The sequence below is a fragment of the Balaenoptera musculus genome, chromosome 9 (assembly GCF_009873245.2).
Source record: "Balaenoptera musculus isolate JJ_BM4_2016_0621 chromosome 9, mBalMus1.pri.v3, whole genome shotgun sequence".
NCBI lineage: Eukaryota > Metazoa > Chordata > Mammalia > Artiodactyla > Balaenopteridae > Balaenoptera > Balaenoptera musculus.
Genome location: NC_045793.1, coordinates 36325666 through 36340837, shown reverse-complemented (window position 1 = coordinate 36340837; position 15172 = coordinate 36325666). Strand labels below are relative to the sequence as shown.

General features: G+C 35.8%; 1 protein-coding gene across 1 annotated transcript in view; it reads left to right on the top strand.

The window, feature by feature from the left end:
- FOXP2 (forkhead box P2) overlaps positions 1-15172 on the top strand; it is a 531741-nt gene that overhangs the window by 97912 nt on the left and 418657 nt on the right. The window lies entirely within an intron of this gene.

Sequence of the window (15172 nt, the reverse complement as noted above, 5' to 3'; positions counted from 1 at the left end):
TCCCTAAGTAGCGAGAGTATGGAAGTAGGACAATTAACTTGTTATAAATCTGAAACCGTACTTGATAGTACCCTAAAGCAGTAAAAAATTTGGATTCTAGTGCCTTGTCAATTCTGAGTCAATGAATTTCAAAGAATTTGGTCACAATCAAACTTTTTAGGAAATGAAACATCTTCCCTGAAAACTGTTCTCTGTCTTATCTTTCTTTCTCTATGTCTTCCTCTCCTCCTTCCTTTTTCCCCTTTCTTTCCTTTCATCCACTTTTCTATTTATTTTCCTTTAAGAAATATTTATTTAGTTCCTTCTTCGTGCAAGACACTGCCCTAACGTGTGCATCCTACAGGGTTATAAGACATGGATTCATCAATGCCGTTACCTGTTTCAGGTCTATTACAACCATGCAGATAATTTTTTAAAAGAGCCAGTTTATTTCATACTCACACCTAAACATTGTGCTTGAAAGAAAAAAAAAAACTTTTTCTCTTATTGTATTTGTCACCTTTTATTGTCCCTTAATCTTTTTTTTTTTAAATTAAGACTTTAAGTATTAGCGCAGTTTTAGGTTCACTGCTAAACTGAGAGGACGGTACGGAGATTTCCTGTATACTCGCTGTTCCCAAGCATTCATAGTCTCCCCATTATTGACATTCTCCACCACAGTTAGAACAAATTGTAACATTTGTTACACTTGATGAACCTACGTTGACACATCATAATCATCCAAAGTCCATAGGTAACATTAGGCTTCTCTTTTGGTATTGTAGGTTATGGGTTTGAGTAAGTATATAATGATATCTATCTGTCGTTATGGTATCATACAGAGTTGTTTCATTGCCCTAAAACTCGCCTGTGTTCCTCCTGCTTACTTCCCCCCGAACCCTTGGCAACCACGGATCTTTTTATTGTCTCCATAGTTTTGTCTTTTCCAGAATGTCACATAGTTGGAATCATAGAGTATGTAGCCTTTTCCTTTTTCCTTTTTTGAATTTTTGAATTTTATTTTATTTACTTTTTTATACAGCAGGTTCTTATTAGTTATCCATTTTATACACGTCAGTGTATACATGTCAATCCCAATCTCCCAATTCATCCCACCACCACCCCCACCCCCTGCCACTTTCCCCCCTTGGTGTCCATACGTTTGTTCTCTACATCTGTGTCTCAATCTCTACCCTGCAAACAGGTTCATCTGTACCATTTTCTAGGTTCCACATATATACGTTAATATACGATATTTGTTTTTCTCTTTCTGACTTACTTCACTCAGTATGACAGTCTCTAGATTCATCCACGTCTCTACAAATGGCCCAATTTCGTTCCTTTTTATGGCTGAGTAATATTCCATTGTATTATGTACCACATCTTCTTTATCCATTCGTCTGTCGATGGGCATTTAGGTTGCTTCCACGTCCTGGCTATTGCAAATAGTGCTGCAATGAACATTGGGGTGCATGTGTCTTTTTGAATTATGGTTTTCTCTGGGTATATGCCCAGTAGTGGGATTGCTGGGTCATATGGTAATTCTATTTTTAGCTTTTAAAGGAAACTCCATACTGTTCTCCATAGTGGCTGTATCAATTCACATTCCCATCAACAGTGCAAGAGGGTTCCCTTTTCTCCACACCCTCTCCAGCATTTGTTGTTTGTAGATTTTCCGATGATGCCCATTCTCACTGGTGTAAGGTGATACCTCATTGTAGTTTTGATTTGCATTTCTCTAATAATTAGTGATGTTGAGCAGCTTTTCATGTTCTTCTTAGCCATCTGTATGTCTTCTTTGGAGAAATGTCTATTTAGGTCTTCTGCCCATGTTTGAATTGGGTTGTTTGTTTCTTTAATATTGAGCTGCATGAGCTGTTTATATATTTTGGAGAGTAATCCTTTGTCCGTTGATTCGTTTGCAAATATTTTCTCCCGTTCTAAGGGTTGTCTTTTGGTCTTGTTTGTAGTTTCCTTTGCTTTGCAAAAGCTTTTAAATTTCATTAGGTCCCATTTGTTTATTTTTGTTTTTATTTCCATTACCTTAGGAGGTGGATCAAAAAAGATCTTGCTGTGATTTATGTCAAAGAATGTGCTTCCTATGTTTTCCTCTAAGAGTTTTATAGTGTCCAGTCTTGCATTTAGGTCTCTAATCCATTTTGAGTTTATTTTTGTGTATGGTGTTAGGGAGTGTTCTAATTTCATTCTTCTACATGTAGCTGTCCAGGTTTCCCAGCGCTACTTATTGAAGAGACTGTCTTTTCTCCATTGTATATCCTTGCCTCCTTTGTCATAGATTAGTTGACCATAGGTGCGTGGGTTTATCTCTGGGCTTTCTATCCTGTTGCATTGATATATATTTCTGTTTTTGTGCCAGTACCATATTGTCTTGATTACTGTAACTTTGTAGTAGAGTCTGAAGTCAGGGAGTCTGATTCCTCCAGCTCCGTTTTTTTCCCTCAAGACTGCTTTGGCTATTTGGGGTCTTTTGTGTCTCTATACAAATTTTAAGTTTTTTTGTTCTAGTTCTGTAGAAAAATGCCATTGGTAATTTGATAGGGATTGCATTGAATCTGTAGATTGCTTTGGGTAGTATAGTCATTTTCACAATATTGATACTCCAATCCAAGAACATGGAATATCTCTCCATCTGTTGGTATCATCTTTAATTTCTTTCATCAATGTCTTATAGTTTTCTGCATACAGGTCTTTTGTCTCCCTATGTAGGTTTATTCCTAGGTATTTTATTCTTTTTGTTGCAATGGTAAATGGGAGTGTTTCCATAATTTCTCTTTCAGATTTTTCATCATTAGTGTATAGGAATGCAAGAGATTTCTGTGCATTAATTTTGTATCCTGCAACTTTACCAAATTCATTGATTAGCTGTAGTAGTTTTCTGGTGGCATCTTTAGGATTCTCTATGTATAGTATCATGTCATCTGCAAACAGTGACAGTTTTACTTCTTCTTTTCCAATTTGTATTCCTTTTATTTCTTTTTCTTCTCTGATTGTCGTGTCTAGGACTTCCAAAACTATGTTGAATAATAGTGGCAAGAGTGGACATCCTTGTCTTGTTCCAGATCTTAGAGGAAATGCTTTCAGTTTTTCACCATTGAGAATGATATTTGCTGTGGGTTTGTCATATTATGTTGAGGTAGGTTCCCTCTATGCCCATTTTCTGGAGAGGTTTTAATCATAAATGGGCGTTGAATTATGTCAAAAGGTTTTTCTGCATCTGTTGAAATGATCATATGGTTTTTATTCTTCACTTTGTTAATATGGTGTATCACATTGATTGATTTGCATATATTGAAGAATCCTTGCATCCCTGGGATAAATCCCACTTGATCGTGGTGTATGATCCTTTTAATGTGTTGTTGGATTCTCTTTGCTAGTATTTTGTTGAGGATTTTTGCATCTATATTCATCAGTGATATTGGTCTGTAATTTGCTTTTTTTGTAGTATCTTTGTCTGGTTTTGGTATCAGGGTGATGGTGGCCTCATAGAATGAGTTTGGGAGTGTTCCTTCCTCTGCAATTTTTGGGAAGAGCTTGAGAAGGATGGGTGTTAGCTCTTCTCTAAATGTTTGATAGAATTCACCTGTGAAGCCATCTGGTCCTGGACTTTTGTTTGTTGGAAGATTTTTAATCACAGTTTCAATTTCATTACTTGTGATTGGTCTGTTCATATTTTCTATTTCTTCCTGGTTCAGTCTTGGAAGGTTATACCTTTCTAAGAATTTGTCCATTTCTTCCAGGTTGTCCATTTTATTGGTATAGAGTTGCTTGTAGTAGTCTCTTAGGATGCTTTGTATTTCTGCAGTATCTGTTGTAACTTCTCCTTTTTCATTTCGAATTTTATTGATTTGAGTCCTCTCCCTCTTTTTCTTGATGAGTCTGGCTAATGGTTTATCAATTTTGTTTATCTTCTGAAAGAACCAGCTTTTAGTTTTATTGATCTTTGCTATTATTTTCTTTGTTTCTATATCATTTATTTCTGCTCTGATCCTTATGATTTCTTTCCTTCTGCTAACTTTGGGTTTTGTTTGTTCTTCCTTCTCTAGTTCCTTTAGGTGTAAGTTTCGATTTTTTTTTGCGATTTTTCTTGTTTGTTGAGGTAGGCTTGTATTGCTATAAACTTCCCTCTTAGAACTGCTTTTGCTGCATCCCATAGGTTTTGGGTCGTCGTGTTTTCATTGTCATTTGTTTCTAGGTATTTTTTGATTTCTTCAATGATCTCTTGGTTATTTAGTAACGTATTGTTTAGCCTACATGTGTTTGTGTTTTTTACGTTTTTTTCCCCATAATTCATTTCTAATCTCATAGCATTGTGGTCAGAAAAGATGCTTGATATGATTTCAATTTTCTTAAATTAACTGAGGCTTGATTTGTCATCCAAGATGTGATCGATCCTTGAGAATGTTCCATGTGCACTTGAGAAGAAAATGTAATCTGCTGTTTTCGGATGGAATGCCCTACAAATACCAATTAAATCTATCTGGTCTATTGTGTCATTTAAAGCTTGTGTTTCTTATTAATTTTCTCTTTGGATGATCTGTCCATTGGTGTAAGTGAGATGTTAAAGTCCCCCACTATTATTGTGTTACTGTCTATTTCCTCTTTTAGAGTTGTTAGCAGTTGCCTTATGTATTGAGGTGCTCCTATGTTGGGTGCATATATATTTATAATTGTTATATCTTCTTCTTGGATTGATCCCTTGATCATTATGTAGTGTCCTTCCTTGTCTCTTGTAACATTCTTTATTTTAAAGTTTATTTTATCTGTTATGAGAATTGCTACTCCAGCTTTCTTTTGATTTCCATTTGCATGGAATATCTTTTTCCATCTCTGTATGTGTCCCTAGGTCTGAAGTGGGTCTCTTGTAGACAGCATATATATGGGTCTTGTTTTTGTATCCATTCAGCAAGCCTGTGTCTTTTGGTTGGAGCATTTAATCCATTCACGTTTAAGGTAATTATCGATATGTATGTTCCTATGACTGTTTTCTTAATTGTTTTGGGTGTGTTTATGTAGGTCCTTCTCTTCTCTTGTGTTTCCCACTTAGAGAAGTTCCTTTAGCATTTGTTGTAGAGCTGGTTTGGTGGTGCTGAATTCTCTTAGCTTTTGCTTATCTGTAAAGCTTTTGATTTCTCCATTGAATCTGAATGAGATCCTTGCCAAGTAAAGTAATCTTGGTTGTAGGTTCTTCCCTTTCATCACTTTAAGTATATCATGCCACTCCCTTCTGGCTTGTAGAGTTTCTGCTGAGAAATCAGCTCTTAACCTTATGGGAGTTCACTTGTATGTTATTCGTCATTTTTCCCTTGCTGCTTTCAGTAATTTTTCTGTCTTTAATTTTTGCCAGTTTGATTACTATGTGTCTCAGTGTGTTTCTCCTTGGGTTTATCCTGTATGGGTGTCTCCGCGCTTCCTGGACTTGGGTGGCTATTTCCTTTCCCATGTTAGGGAAGTTTTCGACTATAATCTCTTCAAATATTTTCTCTGGTCCTTTCTTTCTCTCTTCTCCTTCTGGGACCCCTATAATGCGAATGTTGTTGTGTTTAATGTTGTCCCAGAGGTCTCTTAGGCTGTCTTCATTTCTTTTCATTCTTTTTTCTTTATTCTGTTTCGCAGCAGTGAATTCCACCATTCTGTCTTCCAGGTCACTTATCCGTTCTTCTGCCTCAGTTATTCTGCTATTGATTCCTTCTAGTGTATTTTTCATTTCACTTATTGTGTTGTTCATCTCTGTTTGTTCTTTAATTCTTCTAGGTCTTTGTGAAATATTTCTTGCATCTTCTTGATCTTTGCCTCCATTCTTTTTCCGAGGTCCTGGATCATCTTCACTATCATTATTCTGAATTCTTGCTCTGGAAGGTTGCCTATCTCCACTTCATTTAGTTGTTTTTCTGGGGTTTTATCTTGTTCCTTCATCTGGTACATAGCCCTCTGCCTTTTCATCTTGTCTATCTTTCTGTGAATGTGGTTTTTTGTTCCACAGTCTGCAGGATTGTAGTTCTTCTTGCTTCTTCTGTCTGCCCTCTGGTGGATGAGGTTATCTAAGAGGCTTGTGCAAGTTTCCTGATGGGAGGGACTGGTGGTTGGTAGAGCTGGCTGTTGCTGTGGTGGGCAGGGCTCAGTAAAACTTTAGTCCACTTGTCTCCTGATGGGTGGGGCTGGGTTCCCTCCCTGTTGGTTTTTTGGCCTGAGTAGACCCAGCACTGGAGCCTACCCGGGCTCTTTGGTGGGGCTAATGGTGGACTCTGGGAAGGCTCACGCCAAGGAGTACTTCCCGAGCTTCTGCTGCCAATGTCCTTGTCCTCACGGTGAGACACAGCCACCCCCTGCCTCTGCAGGAGACCCTCCAACACTAGCAGGTAGGTCTGGTTTAATCTCTGATGGGGTCACTGCTCCTTCCCCTGGGTCCCAGTGCACACACTACTTTGTGTGTGCCCTCCAAGAGTGGAGTGTCTGTTTCCCCCAGTCCTGTCGAAGTCCTGCAATCAAATTTTGCTAGCAGTTGCCAGACCCCCAGGTTGGGAAGCCTGACATGGGGCTCAGAACCTTCACTCCAGTGCATGGACTTCTGTGGTATAAGTGTTCTCCCGTTTGTGAGTCACCCACCCAGCAGTTATGGGATTTGGTTTTATTGTGATTGCGCCCCTCCTACTATCTCACTGTGGCTTCTCCTTTGTCTTTGGATGTGGGCTATCTTTTTTGGTGAGTTCCAGTGTCCTCCTGTTGATGATTGTTTGGCAGTTAGTTGTGATTCCGGTGCTCTTGCAAGAGGGAGTGAGAGCACGTCCTTCTACTCCGCCATCTTGAATCAGTCTCCCTATGTTGCCTTTTCAGATTGCTTTCTTTTACTCAGTAATATGCATTTAAGGTTCTTCCGTATTTTTTCCATAGATTGATGGCCCATAATTTTTAGCCGTAAATAATACAATATGTATGTGTGTGTGTGTATATATATATATATATATATATATATACACCGTAGTTTGTTTATCTGCATCTGAAATTTTGAAACCCAGATTTTAGTTCTGACATTGGCATTAACTATTTTTGACATCTTAAATAGGTCACTTCAAGCTCTTTAGGCCTCAGTATTGCTTCATTTCTAAAATGAGAGGCTTTCTTCCCTTGTAATAGAATGGAATTTCAGATTTTTAACATTACAGTGTTACTGGAGACCTGGTTAAGTAGCTTGGGAAAGACAGAAGTTGGTTTGACTCATGCCTCTGTGATGAAAGTTCAAATTATTTAATCTCTAATTTGCATATATAATAGAAGGATAAATAATTATACACATCTAATTAGATGTCTTGGGGATTAAATGAGAAAATGCTTATAAAATGCTCAGCCAGTGGCAGGTACATAATAAGAACTCAGTAAATTTTATCTAGTTTTATTACTGTTAAATAGATGTTCAACACTCTTACCACTCCCTTTACTACTTCCTCTTGGTTAGCTCCTTCCATTCCTTTCATTTCTGTGCTACTACAAATTCTTTTCTACTATTTTCAAGTCCCCATCCATTTTCAGTCGTTTAGGCTTAACACAATATCATCACTTAATTTGTAGATAAAAATAAAGATATGATGCCTCCAGACTTTCCTACCACCCCTTCCCAAATTATCTACATCAGAACCCATCCTTATTATCCCCTACAGTTTCTGAGGATAAATTGCCAACTGTGTGGTCATGGAAGGTTTCTTAATTTCTTGTTTGTTTTTTTCAGCTATAAACAATGATGCCAAATTAAAGAATGTAGGTAAACCACTTAGCCAAGTGCATGGAACTCACTAAACATTAGTTTCTTTCCTTGCCATTCTCCGTTTTTCTTCACCCCAGTCTACCTATATTCTATAAAGTGAGAGCTGTCTTCATAAATTACAGTTCAGATTATGTCCCTTCCCTTTGGCGACTCTCCAGTATCTTTTGAATAAAGATAAAATGTCTTTGCATGGCTTACAGACCTGATGTAGCTGCCCCATATGTCCTTTTTTTCTTCTGTTCTCTCCTACATTTTACTCAGCTGTCCCATTGCTGCTGGGTACACTTTTCCTCCACCTGGAATGCCTTTCCAAATTTTCTTTATTTCTCGTTTGTTTCTCTTCATTCCTTTAGATGTAGCTTGACACCCTAAATGTAAAACTTCATTGAGATTATGGGTAGGGCTATCACTGCCATCATAGTATTTTTATAGAATCTGTGCTGTATTTTATATATATTCATGTTAAAAAATGTCAAACAGTATATGATAATATAATGACAAATTAAAATTTAAAAGATCACTTCTTCCCTTCTCTCAATCTCATTCTCCAGTGGAAGTCTCTCTTCTTTGTCTACCTTTTCCTATTGATCAGTATGCCTGATAGAAATGTAATGCAAACCACATATGTCATTTAACATTTTTAAGTAACCACATTTTTTTAAAAAAGCAAAAGAAGCAGTGAAATTAATTTTAATAGTACATTTCATTTAACTAATACTTCAAAAATATTATTAACATGTAATTTATACAAAAAATATTGGTGAATAATTTTACATTCTTTTTTAAAAATATTTTCCTTTGAAATCTAGTGTGTATTTTGCACTTATAGCTCAACTCAGCTCAGACTTGCCACATTTCAAGTGCTCATCAACAACACGTGGCTGGTGACTACTGTGTTAGACAATGCAGCTACAGAAAAGTTCTGAGAACTGAGTTAGCAAGGCAGCATTTTGACTCACAGCTCTGCAGCTTATTAGCTACATTATCTTGGGTAAGTTATTTATGGTCTCTGAACTTCTTTCCCTCTCCCCCCCCCCGTTTTTTAACATGAGATGATACCTCATAAGCTGTTGTGAAGACTGAAAAATAAACACTTTAACCACATCTGCTTTTTACTGACTTCTTTACACTTTGTTTTCAAATACACTCTCTTAGTTGAGGAAATCTGTGTATGTGGAAGCACAGAACTAAAGGATCTTCCTTTTTGGTTTCTTTTGTTGAGTGCTATGTTCCAGGCTCCATATGACACATTGGAAATAGAATGATCCAGTCGTATTTCCCACCTCAAGGAACTCACAGTCATACATAACTTATTGCCTGGCTATTTCAAAAACAGAGTGAAAATTATTTTATAATATAAAGTTAAAATATGGAGACATATTTCCAAATTTCAGTAAAAATTGTTACTGATTTTTAAATCTCTGAAATCCTCTCTTTGCTCTATTTTGATCTTCATAACTCATATTAAGGATCACACTGTACCTTCTTTTTGCTCTGGAGGTCTTGCAGTGGCCTTGGGCAAAAGGCAATAAAATTCTGATCTGGGCTGAAACTCCAGAGAAAAGATCCTTTCAATATATATGTATTTTTTGCCAACACAACCAACAGTAAACTCTAAGTTATTTAAGATGTAGAATACTTTGAGGATTATTTAGGGACTTTGCTACTTCTGACTTGACTCCCTCATGTTGCTGCCCTTTGGCTATTTCACTGATACTGTAGAACCTTTATGAAATAAGAAAAGGGTAAAACTCAAATTAAATTATTTAGCTACTAGCAAGCAGTCTGGGAAAATTGTTTGATAGGCAAGAAGATTGTATGTGATGAGTTAAATGGGGTAGATTTTAGTGATATATTTCTTCTACCACCCTAAATAATCAAGATTTGATTATATGTTGTTCTTATGTACCTCAAATTGTTTCATAAATTATACCACTTATAAATATAGAGAGCAACTGTAGTTTGGAAGAATAGAATTGCATATGCAAATTTTGAATGTTTTTCTGATTGTAGGACATAATGTTCTGGGCTAATAGAAACAAGGTACTCCATTGAATTTTTACTTTTGATTAGTATGGAGTGGGATAATATGTTTCAATTATAATGGTTCACATTAATTGATCTGATCAGCAGTTGTAAATAATGCTTTATCTTCTTATCTAGCAATGAAAGACACTTAGAAAACTTGCACACTTTTGTTCCTAGGTTCTTCAGAGTGATTAATGGTACAATTTATCTTGCCATTTATTTTATTTTTTACTATTGCCTTTTTGCTAAAATAGAATTCAAATGTGTTTACAAACAAAAGATTTAATTAGGATACATGTAGTATGAATGGGTTATGGTACAAATGTCATTCATATTTGCAAGGTATCGCTGCATTGTTAAGGAGTTTTAAAAATGGTATTATCATTTCAAGTTTATTATTATTGACCATCTATAAATTAAGGTAAACTGAGGACCATGTACTGAGATTTATGAAATCAGTGTCAGATTGAGTTCCTGGGAAGCAGATGATGAGATGGAGATTATCATAGAGGACAGTGATTAAGGAACACTCTTGAGATCAATAGCTTCAGGAGGGAAAGGAAGGAAGCAGAACTGGGGAGAGGGATGTAGTTTCAGTGAAGGGATCGTGGACCTCATGGGGAGGTCTGAAGCTGGATGGCTCATTCAGGTAAGGGGCCAGGCCTCTCTCTCTACCTGTGTGCTGATCACTGGATGAAGGCTGCTCCAGGAAGTCTGTTTTCAGCTGAGCCAGTAGCTGGGGAAATAAGTCCTTCATCCCAGAAATGAGTTTGGGCAATATATCACAATATCCACTATACTTAGAATAGGCTAGAACCTGAAGTGCTGGATACAGTTACATAAAGAGACTCTCTCAGTCTGGGCCAATCCACCCATCTCTCCAGGAAGACAGCTAGAGCCATTTATTTACTCTTCCTGTTTTCGTTGTTGCCCTCTTCTAGTCTGTTCTCTGCATGACAGACAAAACAAGCTTTTAAAATTGGATCGTGTAAATCAGATAGTGTAACTACTCTGCCTAAAATCTTCCCATGGCTTCCGCTTGAAGGAAGGATAAAATCTAAATTCATAACTGTAGCTTCCATGCTCTGCCTGATCTAACTCTTGTTTATTTCTGCAGCATTTTCTTGTGCCACTTTTCCCCCTCATATATTATGTTTTAGACACACTGGCCTTTCTTGAACATGCCAAGTTGTCTTCTAGTTGAGGGCATTTGGACTTCCCATTTCCCAACCAGGCATGCACCCCTCCACACCTTTTATGTGATAATTTTTGTCTTATTCTTTGGATCAAATCCCCATAGAGGCCTTCCCTGACTACCTTGTTTAATGAAGGCCTCCAATAATTTTTCTCTGTCAGGTCACTATATTTTCCTTCATGGCCTTTATTACAAGCTGTAATTGTCTTGTTTATTTAATTTTTCTTCTATGTTTTCTGTCTTCCCCTGTTGGAATTAAAGCTCTGTGAGTCATTTTCCCAATCTACACCTCTTCCTATAATATGTCCTTGATAAGTTTTTTTATTCCTTACTGAATGATGGTCCTGATCTATCTTAAGTGGCCCACCTGCTTTGACTTATTTTTCTAATTACATCTTCATTGAGACATAATTCACATACTATTAAATCCTTCATTTTAAAGTGTACAATTCAGTGTTATTTTACTCTTCATAGATTTGTGCAGCTGTTGGCCACTGTCAAATTTTAGAACATTTTCTTCACTTCAGAAAGAAACCCCACACCCATTAGCAGTCTCTTAGCACCTCCCTCTCTCCCCAGCCCTTGTAAACCACTGTTCTACCTTCTATTTTCCCATTCTGTACATTTCATATACATGGAATTATGCGGCACACAGCCTTTTATGTCTGGCTTCTTTCACTTGCTATAATGTTTTGAAGGTTCATCCATGTTGTGCGTGCATCAATACTTCATACCATTTTAGGGCCAAATGATATTCCATTATAATAGATATACCACATTTTGTTTATCCATTCATTCGTTGATGGCCATTTGGATTATTCCCACTTTTCGGCTATTATGAATAATACTGGTATGAACACTTATGCTTTTATTCAGACATATGCTTATCAGTTCTCTTAGTTATATACTTAGGAGTCATATGGTAACTCTATGCTTAACATTTTGAGGAATTGACAAACTTTTTCAAAGCGGATACACCATTTTATAATTCCAAATATTGTCCTCTTTTAAAAAATTGGGTATATTTTTATTGTTGAGTTGTAAGACTTTTTTATACATTCTAGATACTAAACTCATTCTAGATACTAATCTCAGGTATATGATTTGCAAATATTTTCTCCATTTCTGTGGATTATCTTTTCAATTTCTTTATAGTGTCCTTTGAAGCACAAAAATTTTAAATTTTTAGAGAGTCCGATTTATTTGTTTTTTTCTGATGTCACTTGTGCTTTTGATGCCACATCTAAGAAAATCATTGCCTATTCTAGGGTCACAAAGATGTGTTCTGAGAATTTTATAGTTTTAGCTTTTACATTTAGGTCTGTGATTCAGTTTGATTTAATTTTTACGTATCTTGTGAGATAGGAGTCCAAGTTCATTCTTTCGCATTTAGCTATCCAGGTCCCAGCACATTGTGTTGAAAATACTATTCTTGAATTGTCTTCCCTTGCCCAAAATCAATTGACCATAAGTGTGTTGATTTCTATACTCTGAGTTTTATTCCATTAATCTGTATGTCTTCTGTTGGTACTGCATTGTCTTGATTATCTAGCTTTGTAGTAAGTTTTGAAATCTGGAAGTGCGAATCCTTTAACTTTTTTCTTTTTCTATATTGTTTTGGTATTTCCATGTGAATTTTAGGATCAGCTGGTCAATTTCTGCAAAAAAATACAGCTGGGACTTTGATAAGGATTGTGTTGAATCTATAGATCTATTTTGGGACTATTGCCATCTTAATATGAAGTCTTCAAATCCATGAACATTAGATGTCTTTCCATTTATTCAGGTCTTCTGTGATTATTTTCAATGATACTTAGTATTTTTCAGTGTATAAGGTCTGCATTTATTTTCATGAGTTTATTTTGAAGTATTTTATTCTTTTTGATGCTATTGTAAGTTGATTTTTTTCTTAATTTTATTTTCACGTTGTTCATTGCTAGTATACAATTCACTTTTGTGTATCGATCTTGTGTCCTGCTACCTTGCTGAACTCATTTATTAGTTCTAACAGACTTTTTGTATGGATTCCTTAGGATTTCCTATATACACAGTTTTTGTTTACAAAATCAGATACATTTAATATTTCCCTCCCAAAATCTTGATGCCTTTTCATTTTTTTTCATGTAATTACCCTAGCTAGTTCCTCTAATACAGTGTTAAATAGATGTTACAACAACTGACATTCTTTTCTTCTTTCTGAACTTAGAGAAAAAGCATTTAATAATCTTTCACCACTAAATATGATGTTAGATGTGTTTTGTTTTGTTTTGTAGGTGCCCTTTATCAGGTCCAGGAAGTTTTCTTCTATTCCTAGTTTCTGAATGTTTTTATTAAATGCTTTTTCTTTGTCTGTTGAGATGATCATCTTACCTTGTTTGAAAAGAAAAAAGAGCTAATTGAACACACAGGAAACACACTGAAGTAGGCTCATAGATAACCAAGAGCAAGCCAGTAGCTGCTATTTGCTGTCCATTTCAACTACATCTTCCTGCCATGTTTAAAATCTCATCTCTTTAGAGAGTAAAATGACCTAATGAATACAAAATTTGAAATTAGAAAAGTATAAACCTAAAACACATATGTATGCACGCATATGTATAGTATTCTCTGGTTATGAACGAGGTAGAAAATGTCGCAGTAAGGGTATTGTTTGCAATAGTTTATTAAAATAAGTATTGCTTTATTAAAATTCCAAGGTTTTAATCGCCAAGGCAAAAACTATAGTCTCAGAAGTTTCACTGAAATTTTCAGCATGTGTTTCTGTCTATAACATAATATCTACCTTATTTTGTTTTAGTTGATGCTGATGTATCCTATGAACCCCTATCACCTCTCCACTACAGAGATAGTTCCTGAAATAATAGTTTTACTTGAGCTCAGGTCAGATGTTTTTCAAGGCAAGAAGAGATTTATTTTGACAATAACTATTACTTATGACACAGCACAATAGTTACATAATTCTACTCATTTTTCTCCTGCTGAAAAATGTTATTTTTGTTAAGAAAGAAATGAATAAAATAGTCTTTTTCTATCAGTACCTTACCTCGTTATATTAAAAAAAATTTGATAATTTTTTTGAAAAGATGTACTCCAAAGCTTATCAGATCAACAGACAGTTTATTACTGGCTATGAGATGACCCTCTATGCTGTTACAGTTAGAGTAGCGTCCCCAGTAGCTGCCTGGGCCAGACTCAGTGTATTCATCCAAAACCTTGACAACTTCACTTTCAGACCCATTATATATTAGGGTCATCAGACAAGTAGAGGCTTTGTTTTAGGCCCTGGACTGGACTGTAATTTTGACTTTGAGTGCCCATTTGTCTCAAGGCTACCCTCATTTTTAATGTGTCAGTTCAGTGGCAGAAATAAAAATAATAAAAATATCCTAAAAATGAAAGGAATCTTGGGGGGGTCATCTGATTTATTATTCAATTCCATTCCACGTAGGAGTTGGCTCTGAACAATACTAGCTAGTCAATTAACCATTTAAAACAGTTTCAGTAACAAGAAATAGACTGACTCATGGAGCATCCTGTTAAATGTTCACAGCTCATTTTTTGGAAACGTTGGCTCTTAATTTTAGAGAGTTCTCAGTGTTTTGATTTGTATTTATATTCTTATAATTTATTTGTTCTAATTAAGACCCATTAGCCTTAGTTGTCCTTTGAAGGGCACATTACATATGTGTACATATGCATACATATATTGTATGTTAGAAATACATTGGGTATTTGAAAATAGTTATGTTTCTACCTTATGTCCGCTTCTTTGGGTTAAACATCTTAAACTAATAATTTATTGATTAATCATTGCAAAAATAGTCTATGGCTTTAGTTTAGAACTTTGCATATTCATTTGTTCTTATTTTTTAATTTTTAAAAATTGAAGTATAGTTGATTTACAATGTTGTGTTAGTTTTAACAGCGTTAATGAGGTATAATTTTCATACCATAAAATTCACTCATTGCAGTTGATGGAATTCAATGATTTTAGTATATTTAGAGTTGTGTAATCCTCACCAGATCCAGTTCTATAATTCCTTTATTACCCCCCAAAACTCTCTCATGCTCATTTGCAGTCAAGCCCTGCTACCAGTCCTATCCTAGGCAACTGCTGATTTGTATTCTGTGTTCACAGATTGGCCTTTCCTAGAAATTTTTTATAAATAGAATCTTACAATATATAATCTTTT